The sequence below is a fragment of the Apteryx rowi genome, unplaced genomic scaffold (genome assembly GCF_003343035.1).
Source record: "Apteryx rowi isolate R43461 unplaced genomic scaffold, aptRow1 scaffold_18, whole genome shotgun sequence".
Classification (NCBI taxonomy): Eukaryota; Metazoa; Chordata; class Aves; order Apterygiformes; family Apterygidae; genus Apteryx; species Apteryx rowi.
The window spans coordinates 2,319,933-2,338,843 of record NW_020448085.1 but is presented as its reverse complement, the minus strand read 5'-3'; the positions used below and the strand labels follow the sequence as shown (position 1 = coordinate 2,338,843).

General features: G+C 38.3%; 1 protein-coding gene across 1 annotated transcript in view; it reads right to left on the bottom strand.

Moving 5' to 3' along the window:
* SLIT3 (slit guidance ligand 3) overlaps positions 1 to 18,911 on the bottom strand; it is a 515,694-nt gene that overhangs the window by 454,302 nt on the left and 42,481 nt on the right. The gene's annotated exons all lie outside the window — the stretch shown is intronic.

Genomic DNA, 18,911 nt, shown 5'->3' with positions numbered 1-18,911 from the left:
GACCACCCACCTACATGCTGGAGGTAGGGAGTCAAGGGAGAATCACCAGAAAGTTTGAATGTTTTAGTAAGGATAAGTATTTAACTTTTTTTTTTTTTTTTTTTGGCGCTCTGGAGGCCTACTAACAGTGACTCACATGGCCCCCATGTTGAGTTTTCACTGCTATGAGGAATAGTTACCAGAAGGTATCCGGACTTTATCTTTCTTTCTAAATATGTAGGCACAGTAAGATAAGCAACCTGACCAATCTAAGTTATTTCCAGATTACCTATTATGTCTACAGTATACCCAAATGAGAAATTAAAGCTTTGGAGCTAATGAGCACTGTTGTAGAAAATACCAAAAAAAAAAAGATAACCAACAATATGGTGATTTGAACTAGAATCTTTTCTTTAGGATATTTCCAAGAACATTTTAGAGAGAAGCTCAATGTTTATATGTTAATCCATTCAATTTACCTTGAAAAGTTTTACATCATGACCACAGCTTATCATTTACAAGAAGTCTACTGTGTTACAAGTGACACCAGCCTGCCGGCTACAAAAAGCATAAGCTTTCTCCCCTTGTAAAATGCATAAGATAATCTTGCAAAATCTAAAAGCAGTTTTATTTATTAGAAACAGTCTTTTTCCTGCAGTGCTCTTTCTGACACCAAAACCAGTTGCTCGCTTTCACAGCCCTAAGGAATGGTATTTGCATATTGAGGCTGACCTAAGCTAAAGAAATACAGCTCCGCTGTTCTAATTATGCTCAGATAGAAGATGATATTTATGCCTTCCTCCTTCCCTATCTACCTTAAATGTTTATTAACTTTGGTAACAAATCTATTTTTGCTAGAGTTTTGATCTCAAAAGCCACCTGGATTTTCAGAACCTTACTGATGCTTAGCACCCAATAGCTGCTTTCCAGGTTTCTCACACGCTGAGTAATTCCACTATGAGAATTTTGAATTCATTTTGAATTACAAGGCCTTCCTCCAAGATCAAACTCGGGCTGTGGGGACAGAAACGCAGAGTTTGCATATGGCCCCCACCTGAATCCGCCTTGCAAGAGGAAGAGGAGATGGGGGAGAGGGGAATCACATTTGCTTCTCTTGCTGACACGCAGCCTAGACCAAGGGCGGGTTTGGAGGCCTGAGTACATAGCTTGCCTGTTACGCAGTGTGCGTCCACCTGCTAATTGAGGCAGACACAGAAATGGTTTAATTTCCCAGTGCTTTTACAGACTACCTAACTGCATTTCTTACATAAAGGAACAAAACAGTAAATGAAACACTCAGCTCTAAGAAAGGTCCATCAAAAGATGGGAGATGCTAAGCACCAGTTTGCCTTTTGGAAAGTAGATGGGAAGTTTTAAACCAGTCCTTTATCCATAAGAAATGTCACACTTTTATATTTAATTAAACTGATCTTAATGTTTTTAGTTTAGTATTGACAGCAGAGTAACATGTAACTTAATCCACATCAAATTCTTATTTTCAGTTAACCATGATTATATTATGGCAAACTTGATCTACTCATCAGGATGAAATATAATAGAAAAAAATTGTGATAATACAGGCCTTAGAATGTATATGTCCCCCCAAAAAATCCCTCTGGCAATGGATTTCAAATTTAATTAGATCAACAACTTCAAGAACTGCAAGAATTACAGTAGCTTTCATTGCACTTGGTTGCATTCTCATTCGTCACCATCACTGGGTCTTGATCAACATTAATTATGTTTCACCTATTATCTACTAAGAATGAAAAAGACTGCCAGTGAAATTCATCTGTTCCACATAGCTGTCTTCTTGTTATTACTGACTCTGATCCTAATTCCAGCTCATGTTGTAGGTGCAATCATCCACTGTCAACCCAAGTCATCAGTCTGACTTCTCGCAAAGCAATGATCAAGGAATATGCTTGAAGAATATTCGCAGCTTTATTCACAAGGATACAAAAGCTGAGTTTATGCTTATTGTTTTTACCTACAGAAACCAAGCAAAATCAGATTAAGTTTCTAGAACAGAAGGTTCAACACAGCCAACATTTTAAAATAATACCTCTAAGGTCTCACAAAAGTGTAGGTATAAAATAGATTCCATTCTCAAAGTTATAAAGTATACAAACTGAGCAGTTAAACATTTACAGTTGGGGTGACAAATAACTTCTCATTGTGGAAATATATTTATTGAGATGCAAAATGGATGGTTCTGAATATTAGATGAAGAACAAACTATGTTTTGCGAGCAAGGAAAACCACCCCCAATTTGAGAAATTACTTACAAAATTTTAACACCATCTTTGTTCATTTACTTTTCCAAAACACCAAATTCTCAGTTGCCCTTTCAGATTGTCCTCTTCCTAAGCATTTTAGGATTTCGTTCTGACATTACCTTAATATTGATTTTCCTTCAAACATCAGATGAAGGGAAGTCCACACAAGTACACTTCCTAACAGCTAACTTCACTGCTTACCAGCAATAAGCCTTTCTTATTGGCCTGAATTTATTAAAAACATTATATATACACATATATAATATATTACATAACATATAAAAACATAAAAACACTGTATTGTTATAAATGATGTTTTACTCTTCACACTGCAGCACTCAGTAAGCTGAATTACCTATAGCGAGCAACCACTTAATTTAATTTTTTCCTTGCCTTAACTCATGCAGAGTTTGATTTTCAAAACCACCTACCAGTACGTATTAGTGCTCATGTACATACATACTGTGCATGATACTATCCTCAAAATATTGCAAGCGCACAGCATTGCTGTCACCAACACAGCTTGCAGCTAGTAATCCAAAGCTAGGTAAGTAACTGATAATTAAGGAATCTGAGCTAACAACAAACATTAAAAAAAGGCACGACTTGTACTGCTTCAAGCTTTGGAACCTCTCCAAACATCATTTTCATCGCTTTAAGACTTGTTTCAAGCTGTAATTCCTACAAAATCTCGTTTTATTCGTGGTTTGAGTCTCAGTGGAACTCGGGGAAGGAGCAAGGCATTTTCTCTTGAACACCACCTACTGTATTCAAGTAACTCATACTGCAACACTTATATACAAAGACTAGATTACCTTATATAAATGTAGATATACTCAGTATGGGATACACTGAACATACTGATATTTATTAAGTGCCAAACCACAGTCAATAGCCAACCCTACAAAAAATTTCAATTACACCTCTAAAAATAGTTTTTGAGAGAAACATCATTACGAAATTTCTTGATACAGAAGTATCATAGTAAAACACAGGATGCTTTAAAATCCTACACAGAAGACATAAGTGTTTAAAAGTATTTAATGAGAAGAATGGCCATTTATTAGCACTGTTTCCTCCRGCTGGACAGAGAGGTGCCAGACGTGAAAGGCAACGGCACAGTTCCTAGCAGCCCACCTGCCCGCGAGCCCCGCTCCGTGCCCACGTGTCCGTAAGCTCTGTGGTGGACCAGGAGCCCCACGGGGCAGGGAGGCGCACGCAGGGGAAGCGCCAGCCCCGGCGGAGCAGGGCACTGCGAGGGCCACGGGCCCGAAGAGGCCGTTCCATGCGCAGACGGAGTGCACAAGGCGCCGGATGCCCAGCAGCCCCGCACGCGGCGCAGACCCCGAGCGCGCTACAGGAGCAGCCCCCGCTCGCCCAAGCCTCTCACCCATCACAGCCCTCCCGTCTGCAGCCAGAGAAGCTGCTCCTCAGGAAGCCTGGTCTGAAAAGCGTGGGAGAACCACCCCAAAAAGAAGGGCCAGTCGTCTCCCTTCGGGATCCACGTAGGCAGAGACCCACATCAAGAAATCTAGTGTTCGCTTCCTAAACCATTTTCTATGGCCAACAGTGCAAAGCTTCACAGCCGCACTGACATGTTACTTCATGCTTAAGAAAGGATAAGAACCATCGGATGAGAACTGGAAGCTGCTTTGCTGTTTATTTTAGTCTTCTCACAGCTTTTTCAAGTCTGAGTTTATTTTATTGAAAACCGCACTACATTATCTCCAACAATCCTGAATATTTCACTGCCGTGCTACTGCCTAAAGCTTGATCACGTCAGCTAATTAATTCTTGCTGAACTGTAGAGCAGCTTAGGACATAATGGTACTTCTTACCCTAAGAAGTGATTGCAGCAGAAAGTAACCTAGAGCAAAGTTACTCAGAGAGGCCAGTGCTCGGCAGAGTGCCGTGTTAACCTTCCGAACCCCTGGCAGGCCTTCTTCAGCGACGCTGCTGGCACTCAGAGGTGTCACGCACAGCCGCTGACACATGGCCTACAGCTCCACACCAGCCTTAACCAAACCACCACGGGACTCTTCAGTAACGCACTGTTGGGAGACCTCATCTAGCTTGCGTGCTAGGACCTCGCGGTGGGAAAACACTGGAAAAGGATCAGTCATCAGTAAAACCAGTGATTTTACTCTTTTTCAAGAACTAGCCCAGGCATTATGAAAGTGTAACATCAACTTTTATAAAGAATGTCTTAATTCGTTTGCAACTCTTCTAATTAGAATAGCATTTCTAATTTGATAAAATACCTTGGAAAAGGTGAAGCCATTTACTACTACAGTAAAAAAATAAAAATGGTCTGCTAAATTGAAAGTAAGCCAAATTCCTGTAAAAAAAATTCTGTTTAAACTGTTCCTGTGACCTCACTGTATAAACAAATATAGATATTTCTGTTTTTGAATTTGTGGCTTATTTAAAATAGAAATAACATGAAGATATATCTGAAACTTGATTTAAAAGCCAAGCCATTTTTGCAACTGCAATTAACTCTATCTACATAATAAGGGAATGCTACATCAGTTTTGTGAATCTGAATAGCGAACTAAAATTTCAAAAAGTATCATCTACATTTTCCCACAAACATCATTAGTGAACTTTTGAGGGTCACACAAGCTCCTTTGCGGTATGCAAACCACCTGAGACTYGTAGCACACTACAGAAAGCCTTTGATACATCCTCTTCTACAACATTAGAAACGCATCCGCCACGCAACCAGCACCTGTGCATGCACCTTCACACAGAGCAGCAGCCCAACAATATTGGGGTATACCCGGAGAAGGAATCTGGGGTGCAGTGCCAGACAGGATCTGGTCCACTTTATTTGACCTGGGACTGCTTGATAAAAATGCAGCTGTTCAGCCTCTGAAGTATTTGGAACTGGACGTTTTTACAGCTAATGAGACCTGCAAAATAGTCCTGGAATCAGGAGCGCTGGGAGAACGATGGATAGTCATTGAATGGCGCAGAAGAGCTTAGCTCCAGCGCTAGATCAGAAGCAACTACATGAATGTGCACAGTATGGAGCCCAGACTAATAAAATCACTACTTTAACCACCTGGCTGATGGTTACTTTAACCGTCATTATGCATGGGAAATACAGCTTTACATACTCCATTTCATTAGTCTGCTCCTCAAGTCCCCAAAAGCGACCCATAAAAGCCAGCCAACCTCCAACCTTGCACAATAGTTCTCAACACGTCAGGAACGGGCCTCCAGGAGCCCATAACACCATTTCCACAGCATCCACACATGACAACAGCCTCTCAGCAGGCTCAAATGTCTACTCACCTGTGCTCCCGCTGGAAAGCCCTTGGGGAGCTGGAAATGGTAAAGGCGGGTAACCTATATTTCTGCATGCAGGATTTCATTACAGAATTGAACTACTGTTTCTTCTAAAATGATTATAAGGCATCAGCATAATTTTTGTAATTAAGACTGGTTAGTAAACTGTGAAATTCAGTTTTGGGTACAAGCTAATATAAGCATATAAATATTCAATCCCTCTAATCACCTTACACAGGAATACAGAGTTAAAACTTCAGACATTTGTGTAGACAGTACTGGATTTTGCAGGAGCAGCTACTTATATAAAACACATTACATTTTATATATATATATGCATAATATCTTTGTACAACACAGTAGTTTTCAATTATAACTTTATACGATGAAACTTCCTCCTCTTCTAGATCTGCCCATGAGTTTTTAATAAAAGAAGAATGACTCCTTTCTTCAAGGCTGCAGAGAGCAAGACATATCAGCATTACTCTGTAAGATATATACCTCAGGTTACCTGAGGACTATTATCCCGGATGACTTCATGAAATTATTTTCAAGGCAGGTACAAGACAGGACAGGCATGAAACAAAACAATTAGATTGGCAGGGGGTACCTCCAAGGAAATTACTAAATATACCTTTAAAAGAAGAAATTGGTGAGCTATGCACTGAGAAAGACTTACCTGCTGTAACAGCCTGGTTAACACAACTATTTTCCTGAAACAGAGTACTAAACTACTTAAAATATAGCCCACAAAAAAGTCATAAGGAGCTCAGAGAGAAAAGCTGTAGAAAAGACATAGAAAGTAGGAAAAAACAAACAAAAACAGAAACACACAAGAGATAACATCGCCTCCTCTTCTTCCCCAAAGAGAGCCCAAGTTTTGCACTGCATTCTTGGGAACTGTTGCAGCTGAGTTCACTCAAGATTTTTAAAGGTGCTGGGCTGCAAGATGGGCTCAGGCATGCATGAACAACTGTGTTTAACCCTTTCTTGCAGTTACTGGGTACACCTTTTGCCAATGGAACATAACAGTAGCTACTATTTCAGGAACTCTACTTGATAGGGCTATCTGAATTTGTTACTCAGCTAGTATTTAGATCCTCCAAAGACTATTTTGCAAGTATCAACTATAGCTGACTTAAATGGATGAATGGATGGGGAAAAGAAGAATTTAGAAGATCTCAGGTGTAACTGCCTGTGGGCCATCACCTGCTACACTGCTAATTGAAAGCACCTGTGACATTTAAAGCCAAACAATGAGAACAAACACAAAGGAAAAACAGTATCTTTGTTCCTTTTTCCCCATCTTTCCTCCCAGAACAGACTTAATTTCAGATAACTTATGAAATTATTGAAATAAAGTTTCTTGTGCTTTCAAGACTGAAGTTTATTACCAAAGGAAAACCTGTCTAACATGTAAAGTAAAAATAAAAATAAAATTGCATGGTGCTCATAAGCGAAAAACACTAAAAACAAGTATTTTGTCTTGCCTGCACAGTAACTCAGGTCTGTTGGGACATTAATTTCATTGATTCCCACGTACAATTTTTAATTGTCACATCAGGTTATGGTGCTGAAACTAAGTTTAAAGTTACCATAGATGGCTGCCTTGTAGGGAAGTTATAAGGGAACCCACAAGTAAGAAAAACTATTTAACAAGTACACAGGATCTGTTCTCAAATGATACTACCAAACAGTTTCTGTTTATACATAACCAGCAGAYATTACATCCATGCTGGGACAATAAAAATACAGCTGTATTGGATTTCGTGGTTTAGCTTTAAAAAGAGGACCTGCATGAAATTCAGAAAGCTCTTTAAAAAGAAACTATAAAGAACATTTGAAACACTGAAATATTTGTAGGCAGTATGGAATCTGTTTCAGGACACCACAGTATCCTTGTATGGATAAATAGTTGGTTAAAAGAAAAGAAATAGAATAAGGAGGTCACCACTGAAGTCAGAAAGGGACCTCCAAGAAGGTCCAAGCTGTTCAGCTTTACTCATTGATGACCTGAAAAGGACAGGCAGAGGGGGGCAGTGAGTGACACAAGTTGCTGATGATACTAAGTAAAGGCTGATGCTCACAAACTACAGAAGGAGCTAATGGTATTGAGTGCCTGAATGGCAAAATCACTTATATAACTCATCACAAATAAAACATCTGCAAGGACACCGATTTTTAAGTTCATGCACACACCAGCAATCTCCGAGCTGATGATTACTTTTCAGGAAGCAGACCCATGGAAGCATCCATTCAATGTGGTGTAGCAATCAAAAAAGCAGAAGTGTTAGGAATTATTAGGGGAGAAATAGATAACATCATTATTTCTCTGTATAAACCCATGGTGCACCCACACCTTCAATACAGGGCAAAGTTTTTGACTTGACACCTCAAAAAGGATCCCGTAAGGTTCTGAAATGATGATGATCAGCATTACAGAACAGCTTTTGTATTAGAATGACTCAATAATCTGAGAGGGAAAAAAGAGGGAAAACTGCTGAGGAAAACCTATGATAAAGGTCTGTATAATCACGAAGGAAGGAAAAGTGGTAGGAAACGGTTGTTCCCATCTCTTCTAATAGAAGAAAAACTTGGAAATATCAAATGCTGTTGGTGGTTGCTTCAAAAACAAAAGGAGTTAACGTTTCACAAAGCACTCGTTAAATTATGGAACTTCTGACTGTAAATCATTAGTTGCTAAAAGTTTATATGGGTATAGAAGTGACTGGACAAATTAGTAACAGAAAAATCCATTGAGTCATATTAATGACAAAGACTCAATTTATGATTCAAGTGATCTCTGTGCCACAAGTCACTTGAGGTTTGGAGTGTTTTCCATAGAAATTTCATTCATACATCTGCTCTTCCTTAGAGAGTTCCAACTGGAGATACAACAATGGCTTACTTAGAGTTTGGGTCTGAGGCGCTGTGGACATTATCTTTTAGCTTTTGATATATTCCCCTTCTCCCTTTTTTTTTTGTTCTGTTTCATCAAAAGGGGATTTAAATTCAGTACTAAAAATTCTGTTTGTACTCCCATGATAAAGACTACAAACACAGATTAAGCCTGACAATATTCACTTTTAAGTCTCCGAATTCAAAGCACCTTCTGCAAAGCCTGTCTAGACCATGAAGTTTGTTTCACAAATTCAGCTTGTTCCCAATGTGAGACTTAACAAAAACTATCTGAATATCAAGGAGCAAAGTAAAAGAATCTTAGGTACAATTACAAACAAGAGATAAGTATACTTGCATGTGTGTACATATGCATATGCATGCATATCCACATATCCATATATGTTTGTATGCACATTACTTGCTTTTTGTTTCAATTTATTTCACCCAAAGCCCTTGTGTCCCAGCTGTGACATCCTCACATGCCTCCAGTAACTTACTTTGCTCCACTTAGGTATAATGGATGTAAATTATGTTCTCACATAATGCAAATATATAAATGACTATATTTCACAGCTTTATCATATTACAAACTTTTTTTTTTCCTGCTTTATTACTCAGGTAGCCTAAAAGGAACATCTTGTTTAATTTGTGACTTTTTAAAATCACTAGAAATATACATGCAACATCATCCTCCAGTGTATTATCAGCTTCTTAGAGAGGTCACATACTGCATCTTCAAAAACACTATTTCAACAAAGAGCAAACACTCCCTCCCCCCTCCCCAAAATATTTTGCTTGTATACATAAAGTGCCAGTTAATCGCCTTCCTCCCTCAATCTTCTGCCCATTTTGGGGGCTCCCATGTCCTGAAGGCAAGGGAATGGAGGGAAACAATGGCCATGTCAATCACAGACTATCAAGGGCCCTTAAAAAAACAATGGAGAAGTTATTAACTGTGAAATTCCTACCTTCCTGGCTCCAACCAGGCTAATAATATTTCTTCCTCTGTCTAAAGCTGGAATAGGAGGGAAACTTAACTATTAAGATTCCCTGAACTATTAAAAAACAGAGTAGGAAACAGCAGCTGGAGCTTGGTAAGAGAAAATGCTTTAAGGTTATTCTACCAGCCTACAGGTTGAGCTAGGATTGAAGTTTATCAGGACCATCCTGTGAAGTAAACATATAAGTAAAAATAATAGGCAGGTCTTTTTCTGTACTATCCTTTTGTTTTATTCCTTTTCTCAGCTTCTGGTTGACTTCTGAATGAACAAAAAACCTCAGTTTTGATGGGACAATTTTCAAGCAGTTTTTAACCTAGCGGTCATGTTTCCCTGGAAGGGAAACTTACTTTGGAGTACCGATTTCCGCTAGATCCCTCACGGTTACACATTTGGAAACATACTTGGGTCGCATCCAGATCTGTTACTGTTGTCACATAGTCCTCAAGAAAAGTAAATGGGAGCTAAATCTGATCTAAATCAGAGGCATGCGGTAGGGATGGAAAGGAACAAGACACATTTGGAAGTACAATGGGCCAGGTATGTAAAATGACTACTATTATTCACATGCTTCCTTTCTAATGATAAAACATGCCTTTCAGTATGCTATGAATATTCACTTGAACAAATATGTTTTGTCAACAATTACATAAAATGATACAACCTACAATGATACATAAGAGTTGTTTCCTTGTGTTGTGTGTACCATAAAGAAGAAAAATACATGGAACTTTCAAGCAGTAGTCTCCATCTATATTGAAACTGTGTCATCTTCATAGATGACATGTACAGGCACTGGAGAGGGAGTATTCTTCATATTGTTTTTTTTAATTTGCAGGGAATGAATTATAAATTATGTCACTCCTATCTTCAAGAAGGGTGGATCCCAGGAACTACAGGCTGGTCAGCCTCACCTAGATCCCTGGGAAGGCAATGGAGCAAATCCTCTTGGAAACCATCTCCAAGCACATGAAGGACAAGAAGGCCATTAGAATTAGTCAGCATGTATTTACCAAGGTGAAATTATGCCTGAGCAACCTGACAGACTTTTACAAAGAAATGACAGGCCTGGTGGACAAAGGGATGTTGTTTATCTTGACATTAGCAAGGCTTTTCACACTGTCTCCCACAACATTCTCATATATAAAGCAATGAACTATGGGCTAGATAAGTGGAGAGTGAAGTGGACAGAAAACTGGCTGAGCTGCCAGGCTGAAAGAATTGCGATCAGCAGCATAAGGTCCATCTGGAGGCCAGTCACTACTGGTGTACCCCAGGAATCAATACCGGGTCCAACACTGTTTATCATCATCTTTAATGACCTGGATGATGGGGCTGAGTGCAGTCTCAGCAAGCTTGCAGTTGATAAAAAACTGGGAGGAGCGGTTGCTACATCAGATAGCTGTGCTGCCGTTCAGATGGACCTCAAGAGGCTGGAAAAATGTGCTGACAGCAATCTTATGAAGTTCAACAAAGGGAAAAGCAAAAGCAAAGTCTTCCACCTGGGGAAGAATAAACCCATGCACCAAAAACAGGCTGGGGGCTTACCAGCTGGAAAGCAGCTTTGCAAAAATGGACCTGGTGGGCAGCAAGTTGGCCATGAGCCAGCAATATGCCCTTGTGGCAAGTGTCCTGGGCTGCATTAGCTAGACCATCACCAGCAGGTTGAGGCGATCTTTCCCCTCTACTCAGCACTGATGAGACCACAACTGGAGTGTGGTGTCCAGTTTTGAGCTGAGTACAAGACAAACATGGACATACTGGAGCACTTCCAGTGAAGGGCCATGTATAGGGAAGATTAAAGAAGACAGAACAAGACTCTTCTTGGTGCCCAGTGACAAGAGGCAATGGGCACAAACTGAAATACAGAAAATTCCACTTAAATATAAGACAGACCTTTTTTCCTGTTAGGATGGCTGAACACTGGAACATGTTGCCCAGAGTGGTTTTTATGGAGCTTCCATCCTTGAACCAGACAAAAGTTTTAAGCAACCTGCTGTAATTGATCCTTCTTCGTGCAAAAAAGTGGGTCTACATGACCTCTAGAGATTCCTTTTCAGCTATTCTGATTTTATCATTGTAACCTAGAAATATCAGATTTAATGCCATCACAATCCTTCTTAATTTTTTGTGCTTATGCATCACTTGTTCCTTCTCTCTGAGGATATTTCTATATAAACTGCAACATAGCACAAGTGGGTTTAATGGATTTTTTTTAATGGTGACTTCCCTCATTCACTCACAAGGTGTACAAATACATATGCTTATCGTGGATCTGACTGAGCAACAACATCAAAAGACAATACCAAATACAATTTTATCTGGTATTTTGAGTTTTTCTCTGAGAAAAAGCAAATAGCAGAAAACCCAGAGCCTTTTTCTGTGAAGGTACAGTGAGGAGACAGCTACTAACTACATCAGAAGTTTCCTCTATGCTCTCTCCATTGCCCCCAAGAGGCATTCACCTCCCTCCCCTGATGTATATAAGCAATATAAAAGCCTAATATAAAAGAGAGGCAAGTGTTATTGAAACTTGGGAAACTGTGCCATTTTCCAAGGCAACTTCATTCCTCATTAAAGCTACTGACTTGGTGTGAAGATTTTAAACATCACATCACTAAAATATGCTTCATGCAAATTGCAAATATTTAAGGCAGGCAAGAGCAGAAGTCCTTACCATCACTGAATTCACTCTGTTTGGGGGAGGGGGGGGAAGGATCTGGCTTCTAGCAGTTAGAAGATCTCACAACTGTCGGTTTAATTACTGCCTGTTTGGCTATAGGAATGACCTAGCTTTACCCCAGGAACATACGAGATGTCCACTGGCCTCTGAATTGCATGTCTGCTTTTCTACTGACTGTCCACAGCTTTACAACTAAATCCAAGAACTGCATGTTTGCCATAAAATTTGTAGTGTTCTGTTCCCTTCTACACAAGTTCAACATCTTTCAAAGCTGATTTAGTATCAATATTTGTATTCCTACCTATTGTGCAAACCATTGTGCTCCAGCAGAAAATCAAAATTACAGCGCTTTTAAATTTTTAAAACAAGAATAATTTTAAGGAAGCAAACCTAGTACTCCAGCCATTAACACCTGGAAATTATCCAAGTAACTTTGGGTTCACTCCCCAATTTGGTCATTTATTTTATTTCACACTAAAAACATCTGGGTCTCTTTTTTGGCAATAAACAAGCCAGCTTTTTCTCCTTTGTTATTAAGAGCTCTATGACATTGTCCTTGGAGAACAGCCTCAGGGAACATGATGTAGTTTAAGCAGTTTCTAAGAGTTACTTTAAGAGAAAAGCGGTTACATCACAAGCTTGGGTGTAACCAAGAAGCAGTAAAAATGAAATAATGCATTACAGGATACTCAGACAAAAAGACAGGAGTTATTGAACCCTAAGGAATTACTAAGTTTTCTCTTTTAAACAGTATTGGCTTAGGAAACAGTAAAGCAGAAGCATGGTCATAGTTTCATTCAATGTTTTCATCAGAAAATCCTATTATTATTGATCATAACAGATTTCTTGATAATGTAGCTTCTTCCTTTACTCTGCATCGCATTCTTTTGTAAGGGAAAATAGTCAAAATACAGCACTCACAGGAAGAAGAAAAAAAAAAAGTCAACTTTGTCCATTACATTCTGTCAGCAGCTCTTTACATTACTACAATAGGAAATAAAACCAGATGATATATAATGGCATTGCAGTAAGGTTGCTACAAGGAAGCCCAGTGTGACCATAATACAGGATTATGGTGTGGAATAAATGAACTTCTCTATTTACATGACGTGTTTGTACAGAAGCTTTTGCAAAAACTGAAAAAGATACCACTGCATGTCGCTGAGGAATTGTTTTTTGAAGGAAAACTGTTTGCATCAATTACAACTTTGAGATCCCTCATTACATACATAGCAGACTGGGTGGTCTCAGTTCACACTTTCAAAGCTGTCAGAAGTTACAATCTTTATTAGTTACTTTTCATTAGACTAAAAGATATTCTCTACGCTCTGTCAGAGGCAGACTACATTTCCCTTTCTACAAAGCAGCAGCATATAAACTGGAAGCTCTGTAATACTTCTCAGTTTTCAGTATAAGCGTTCCATAAGAATCCCTCCTAATTTTTCAGGATCTTTTAATATGGAAAATCTGTTATTAAGATGAAGGATAAAGCTAGTCTCTAAACATTACACACAGGTTTCCTTTAGCTGGGAACAAACTAGTAACACAGGCAAAAAATTATGAGGACCAAGTTTAAATTTCAACATTTTCCCAAAGCCAACATGAAACATCAAAAGAGGTCTAATACTATTCATGTCATATGCATTAACGACTTTGAGGTCAAATCTTTACATCATACAAAAAGGGATGGAAGTGTTGATACCAATCTGAATTGAAAACGGGAATGGAGAATCTTATTTATAAGAGAACACTAATAAATAACAGTGTCAACATCAAAGAAATCCTGTAAACCCAGAAGCAGCAGGCAAAATTTCACAGACAATCTCTTAACTCAGTAGCAGATATTTGTAACACCAGTTACATTCATTCAGAATGGTAGTTTGCATCTGCCTTTCCTAATCATTAATATACACCAATTTACAGCATCTATTAACAACTGTTCAMATCTGTGCTAATTATCCAAAAAAGCTTGATCAACAAACCCTCAAACTTAGAGACACACTCTCTGCAGAAGCCGTCCATTTCTCAATTTCTGCCATGCTTTTATTAGGTCAAATGGCCACGTTATCTTATCTCAAATCTAAAAAAAAAAAAAATTAGGAATTCTCACAAGAACTTCAAATCTTCGTATCTTCCAACCTCTAGTATACAGAATGAAAAATGCAGTTACCTTCTGATTATTCTTTCACAGCCTATGTGAAAATAATTGGACCTACTCCACTTACTAAGGAATGTATTTTAATATTCCTAAGTGTCCATCACTTTTGATAGCTCAAAGATATCCATAAAGGTGGTAAGAGTACAATAGGCATGGTCAAACTTGTCTTACATCAGAGAGCAATCTCTCCCAGTCAAGGCGGAAACTCTATGAAGAAAACAAACAGTAAATTTTAGTTTGCAGTTCTCCAAGCCATGTTGCTCCTGATGAGTCTTTGGAAATGGTTAGTCTGATTAATACAAACCTGAGCTTAGAAATAGCTATGAATAATTAGCAAGAAATCTTGCATGTAGATTATTGCAACTTTTTCCAGAAGAAATAGAACACTGTTCCTATTTGATCCGTTTTAATAATGCGATACCGGCCCAGCTCACCAGGCCTCTCCATATACAGTAAAGAGCGCTGCTGGGGCAACATTTTACTCCTTCCTCCCTGAGGCTACGTGCCAAACAGCTATTGAAATAGGAAGACAAGCAGCAGCAGCTCCAGCCTGAAATCAAATTGGATGCTTAACAAACAATACATCTTCCAAAGCCAACTGAATGAAGATGTGGAAATAATTAAGCGGAATAAAGAGCACACTGCACACGTGACTTAAAATTTGAAAATGAAAAAGCAGCTCTTGCGACCGATTTAATCACAAAGCTATTGGAATTACCTATCACAATTTACTCAACAGACATTTTCTCATGAGCAAGCCACAAGAGATAATCAGCAACAAAAAACTGTTGTCATTAAAGATGTTATCATCTAAAAATTGAGAAAACACAATTTTTGATAATTCCCTCCAATTCACTTCCCTGGAAGGAAGCAGCAAATTATCAAAAGTATGGGTCAGTTTTTCCGAAGTTCACTGTACCTAGCAGTTCCTCTTTATCTCATATATTCCCCTAGTATGCTTCGTCACATCTATCCCCCCCACCAAATGATCGAAGACCTAAAAATAAAAAGATAATAAGTAAATAAGTAATTTAAGTATCAGGAAAATTTAGTTAACAGGTAATTTAGGTAAATAGGTAATATCCAGAACATTTATATGAACCCTAGTATCCTCCCTTCTTCTTGTGATCCTCATACTATAGCACCTTGAGACAAAGAGAAAGATCTAGAGAAAAGATCATCTCTAAGCAACTGAGAACATAATACTAACACAAAAATTAACTATAAGCCAATACAAATTATTTTGTTCTATTCCATATGGAAGGCTGCAGTTTCAGGTGAGCTCCAGTTCAAAGGACATGAATGAAATGGAGATGTGCCAGAGGAAAAATAAGATTAAGACTGTACTGATCTGACCCAGGAAAAACATCTTTACTGTGAGGGTGACAGAGCACTGGAACAGGTTGCCCAGAGAGGTTGTGGAGTCTCCTTCCTTGGAGATATTCAAAAGCCATCTGGACACAATCCTGAGCAACATGCTCTAGGTGACCCTGCTTGAGCAGGGGGGTTGGACTAGATGATCTCCAGAGGTCCCTTCCAACCTCAACCATTCTGTGATTCTGTGAACCATAAGAGATACGCTTCAAGAACTACATATTCTTATTTTCCCATGAAAGAACTAAAAGATTTTTCAGTACTTTGACTTCATCATTAATGTCTCACTCATAGAGAACGGGATTATTTGAGGATTTCTGTGCTCTACAGCATGAAATTCAAACAACAGCATTTATGGAATTTTTAAGATGGCAATCAGTATAATCATTCTAAAGTCAGAAAGCTCAAAGAGGCAAAACCCTTATGATAAAGCTAAACTAAATTCATCCAAATTAATCCAGTCCAGTAATGTAGGACTTCTTACCCAACAGTAACGCAGACCTTTAAGTATTTCCTGCAATTCGTGGAGAAACAACTACTGAATCCTTAAATGTTTTGCTTAAGCAAATACCCCCATGAATCTTTATCAAGTATAAAAAACTGCTAAAATCAAACAAGCAAGCCACAGAAAGAACAATGTTCAAAACCTCTCATGTTATGTTAAATACTAATCAACAATTCCTACTGAATTATGGCCACACTGCATTGGAAGTGTCATTATTCCATTCACTTTCTAACCAGCACTTTCAGAAGCTTAAGAATTCTGTGGCTACAGAACCTCTTTGGCTACTTAAACGAGACCCAAATTTGTTTTTCCATGAGTTCTTACGGGTCAGTGACCTACTATGAAAATGTTTTTGATGAAGCCAGGCTGGTTTATTATGATATTGTTAAAACAAACCTTTTTGTTATGCAGCCCTGGTCAGATGTACTAATGCAAACCAAAACCAATTCACTGAAGCATGCATCCTGCTTTCTTGCTAGCTGCCCTTTGCCTCTCTTGCACTTTTCCTGTGTTTGGATTCCTCCTGTGCAGACCTGTTGACAGAGCTGCTAATGGTTTCCTTCAGAGAAGAGGTGCCAATTTTTTTTTTCATGTTTACAAGAGRAGGAAAAGGTTCACTCTTGCATTAGCAATAATAATATTGCTACACACTTGACTGTCCAGTGGTGGCTGAGCAATATGTAACTACATAATTATCTGCTTCAGACATAATAAATCATGAATTTTTAGGATGTTAGGGCTCTCTAGGAGTCCACAGTACATAAACACAGTTATTGGGCATGATTCTTTTCCCAAACACATACACCTAACTAGAAAATAAAACCACTGATGGGCAACTTTCACATCTTTGAAAAAACATTTATAAGTGGTTATCTCTTTTCAGTAAAATCTACTCTATTCACTGAATAGCCACCAAAGGGTAAGAAATTGAAAGCTACTGTGTCATTTCAAAGTTTAATTCAACAACAGTCCCGTAAAAATAAACAGTCAAACAAATATAGTTCTTGTTTACTTGACTTACTGAAACACTATTTCACAAGGCATAGGGCGAGGGCACAAGGGACAGCACGAGGATTCGTCTTTGAACTAGCTTATCACCAGGCTTAAGGGATTCTCTGCTAAATAAAAATGCTCTAGCATAAACAAATTCTTCAGGAAAGGTCCACACACTCGTGTGTTAAGCAGCAGGTATGCAGAAGACCCTCACAAACTATCAGTCAATCAAGCCATTTTTTTCTTTTCTTTTTTTTTTTTTTACTTATTCTTTCCATTTTATTTCAAGATACTTTGCACAAGATTTAGCTCATACATGGTACTTATCAATAGTACAAAGCGTATGATGAAATTTCCATCTTTTAAGTATGTTTGTACCATTGATGTGAGCTACAACTCCAAGAAAGATGTCATTTTTGATGTCCAAGGAAGTAAGCATTACTAGACCTATGCTGATAGATCTGGAACAAGTTTACCAAGTTGACAGCAGACTTCTTTCCTAAATTAATCTGCACTTACTTTTTCAGCCCTGAAACATCAAGCACAGCGGTCACAGGATTTTGTGGCAAACTGACAGTTTGCCATATTTTTAAAAGGGTAGTAGAAAAGGACAAATTAATTTTTACTTCTGTCTCAAATGGCCAGGAGAAATATAAATGGAGCATATAACCTGTATGCGTGTCAAACAACCATTCTTCTTTGTATCAAGACAGTTGCATGTATTTCAATACTTTAAAGATTACTTATTTCAATAAAAGCTAAAATAATTTATATGCCTAGAATAAAAAAAAAATCATTTAAGTAAAGTATTAAGATCCAAATGCCAGATGCCTCTTACCACTGAGATCAGAGTACATTACATGGCTAAGAAATATTGTGGTTGTTTGAGTATTCAATGCCAATAGAATGACAAAGTATAGCTCTAAAAAAAATATATATATATATATACACACACACACACACTTTTTCATGTTAAAACCTTTCTTACTCTTTATAATTTCTCAGTGATGTTTCTGAATTTTTTCTGATCTTTCCTTGAGGTTGCTTATATTACTTAAATATTTCAAGATAGAAATGCAGCTAGCTTTATTAAGACACTGAGCAGGACACTGTCTTTTTGCATAAGCAAAACACAGCCTGGGGTACCTCTCAGAATTAGCAGGTTTGGCTTTTAAAAGTTGTTTTCTGCTTACTAGGGTTTTTTTTTCTCCACCAGTTTTCCTACACTAGACATCCATATTCTGTACTTACATTTGAACCACCATATCTCAGGGGAAAGAAAATGAGCCTGTAAGCCCCTATCGACATGACGAGATGAATACTAACCCATCTTGGGATACCGACAGATGGTCATTACGAAGTCCTTATGCGGTGTGCTCACTGGCTTGTACTATTATGTTATATAATAATCAAGTATTATGTTACATAATATCAAGTTCTAACCTTGTACCTAATAGATTCTTAGGATTTTGGTAGCTTGCCCCCAAAACATTTTATATTTTGCCTTTCTGAAAAGTAGTTTGAATCCTTTAGTTCCAAAGATTTAGTGCTATCTCATCCCTATGCTACACCCTTTGAAGAAAATCAAGGAATTTTCATGAATTATGTATTTAACTACTGGCCAAATTTGTGGCTTAGTTGTTGCCACACAATACTTTTTTTTTTTTTTTTTTTTTTTTTTGGAACATGCATTGTCCTGTCTTGCACTTGGGACCAGATGGTTTTTTCAAGTTGCAAGGGGTTGTGC